Source organism: Marmota monax, unplaced genomic scaffold (genome assembly GCF_021218885.2).
Source record: "Marmota monax isolate L192 unplaced genomic scaffold, Marmota_monax_Labrador192_F-V1.1 WCK01_AAM20220418_F8-fsc00049, whole genome shotgun sequence".
In the NCBI taxonomy this organism is placed as follows: domain Eukaryota; kingdom Metazoa; phylum Chordata; class Mammalia; order Rodentia; family Sciuridae; genus Marmota; species Marmota monax.
Window position 1 is genome coordinate 1,240,559 of NW_026694221.1, and position 3,628 is coordinate 1,244,186.

The following is a 3,628-nucleotide window of genomic DNA, read 5'->3' on the forward strand; positions in this document are numbered from 1 at the left end:
TTCCTAATGGCTGCCAATCTTACTGGAGTGAGATGGTATCTTAGGGTGGTTTTGATTTGCATTTCTCTGACAGCTAGAGATGTTGAGCATTTTTTCATGTACTTGTTGATTGACTGTATGTCCTCCTCTGTGAAGTGTCTGTTCAGGTCCTTGGCCCATTTGTTGATTGGGTTGTTTGTTCTCTTATTGTCTAATTTTTTGAGTTCTTTGTATACTCTGGATATTAGGGCTCTATCTGAAGTGTGAGGAGTAAAGATTTGTTCCCAGGATGTAGGCTCCCTATTTGCCTCTCTTATTGTTTCTTTTGCTGAGAAAAAACTTCTTAGTTTACAGGGAAATGGATGGCATTAGAGCAGATTATGCTAAGTGAAGCTAGCCAATCCCTAAAAAACAAATGCCAAATGTCTTCTTTGATATAAGGAAAGTAACCAAGAACAGAGTAGGGACGAAGAACAGGAGAAGAAGATTAACATTTAACAGGGATGAGAGGTGGGAGGGAAAGGGAGAGAGAAGGTAAATTGCACGGTAATGGAAGGAGACCCTCAGGGTTATACAGTGGAGGGGGTAGAGAGAGAGGAGGGGAGGGGAGGGGAGAGGTGGGGAGGGGGGAGGGTGGATGATGGGAAAGGCAGCGGAGCACAACAGACACTAGTATGGCAATTTGTAAATCAATGGATGTGTAACTGATGTGAATCTGCAATCTGTGTATGGGGTGAAGGTGGGAGTTCATAACCCACTAGAATCAAAGTGTGGAATATGATATGTCAAGAAATTTGTAATGTTTTGAACAACCCACAATAAAAAAAAAATAAAAAAAAAAAAAAAAAAAAAAAAAGATTTGATGAACTAAATAAAAAAAAAAAAAAAAAAAAAAAGAACAAATTACCAAAACTGTTTTAAGAAGTTGGAAAATTTGAATATATCTATAACTAGAAAACTCACTGAATAAAATCCCCATGCTCAGATGACTTCACTGGTGAATTGCATCAAATATTTAAGAAAGAAATAATGCCAATTCTTTAAAAAAGATACTTTCAGAAAATATATGGACAAAGACAATTAACTTATTTTTGAAAGAAAAATTATCCTGATGTTCAAGTTAGACAAAGATGTCACCATCAAAGGGGCTGTGATTGTAGTTCAGTGGTAGAGCACTTGCCTAGCATGTGTGAAGCACTGGGTTCAATCCTTATCACCACATAAAGATAAACAAATAAAGGTATTATTGCACATCTACAGCTAAAAAAAATTTAAAATATATTGCAATAAAATAATAATGCTACAGAATAATAGTCCTCATTAATACTAACACAAAAATTCCTAATAAAGTATTATTAAATTCCAAAAGAAAACCAACAAATATCCTAAAAAATGTTAATTTGTTTTACCATCTAAACATCAATTCATGCAGAAAGTCATACAGCTAGACCAAAGGAAGTGGAGAAAGGAAACTTATCTCCCAATAAAAGCATCCAAAAAAGTTTGCTAAACCAAATACCCATTTGTAACAAAAATCCTCAATAATCTAGAACAGAAGACTTACTTATAAATGATAAGTAAGATCAATGTACATTAAATAATATTAATCATTGAAATATACTTTAAAGATCGGGAAGAAAGGCAATGATGTCTGTTCTCTTTAGAGTGCCACAATACAAGATTAGTATACATTTATCTATCAAAATGAAGACACATCTGGGTATAGTGCCACACACCTGTAATCCCAGCCACTCAGGAGGCCAAGGCTGGAGCATCAAGAGTTCAAAGCCAGCCTCAGCAAAAGCAAGGTTGTGAGCAACTCAGTGAGATCCTGTCTCTAAATAAAATACAAAATACAGCTGGGAATGTTGCTCAGTGGTCAAGTGCCCCTAAATTCAATCCCCAATGAAGACAAAACAAACTACAGACTGAGAGAAAATATTTGCAAATCATGTATCCAATAATTGATTTGTATTTAGATAAATTCTTATACAATTCTGTTCTCATGCCAATACAACAATTTCTTGGTTACTGTAAATTTATAATGAGTTTTAAGATTTGGTATTATAACTTTTCTAACTTTATTTTTATTTTTAAAATTTGCATTGACTATTCTTAGTCCTGTGCACTTCCATATCAATTTTAGAAACACCTTGTCAAATTCTTCAGAAATCCCACTGGAATCATAATAGGTATTATGTTGAATTTACAAATCAATTTGAGAGAGGATTGTCATCTTAATAACACAAAACCCTACAATCAGTAAATATGGTATGTTTCTCTGTTTAGCTAGATATTCTTTACTTTCTCCTAGTTATATTTGCTGATTTCAAAGTACATCTTAAAATTATTTTGTCAAATTCATTACCAACTCTTTTATTTTTAATGTCTTCGCAAATTAAATGTTGTCATGATTTTAAGTTTATATTAGTTGCAAAGTTATAGTATTTAACCCACAGATATATGAAACACATGAAAAATGCTCAACATCACTAGTCATTGGGGAAATGCAGATTTAAACCACTGCAAGATATCATTATATACATAATAGGATTACTATAATCAAGAAGACTGATGGTACCAGGTGTTGGGAAAACCTTGGAGTAACATGTGGGAATATAAATAAATGCAGCTACTTTGTAAAATAGTTTGGTCTTTTCTGAAAAAGTTAAATATATTTTATAATAACAAGCAATCCACGACTTCATCTGCTAGGTATCTGTCCAAGAGAAAAGAAAATATTTGTCCATACAAATTTTTGAACATGAATACTTATCACAGCATTATTCATAATAACCAAAACCTGGAAACAATCTATGTGTCCATCAACTGGTAAATGGATAAACACATGTGGTACATAATTATAAATGCTAAAACATGGATGAACCTCAAAGATATTTTAAGTAAAATAGCTTGACACAAAAGCTAGATAATGAATAATTCCATTTATATGAAAATTGTAGAGGAGGCAAATTTCTGGAAAATGAAAGCACATTGTTTGCCTAAGACTGGGAGTTGGCAGGGTGATTGCTTGCAAAACGGGGAGGGGACATTTTAGTGTGATGAAAGTGATCTAAAATTAGATTGAAGTGATGGTTGTGTAATTGTATAAATTTACTAGAGATCATTAAAATATACATTTAGAATTGGAGAATTTTATGGTCTGTAAAAGCTGTTAAAAACATATTTGTTTTTAACTATTTAAACATGATTTCTAATATTTCTTTGAAGATACTCATTGTCTGTCATTTTGGTACCGCTATACAGATACCTACAATTAAGTAATTTGTAACCAACAGAAATGATTTCTTACAGTTCTTAAGGCTGCAAAGTTCAGGGTCACAGCACTCATATCTGAGTGCCTTCTTACATTCTCCTGTAGAAGGAGACAAGACAATAACTGTGTACTCATGTGGCAGAAGAGCAGCAGAGAGACACTCCACCCCTGCAGGCTCACGTTATAGGTCATTTTTGAGGGTGGACTCTTATGACCTAAACACCTCCATTAATCCCCCATTCAAATATTTCTGCTTTGGAAATTAAGTTTCCAAGTGTTGGATTCTGAGGGCCACACATAGAACACAGCACTCCTAATATATACTTTGAAGTCTGCTAAACCTCACCCTTTGCAGACTAAACTACACTCAAG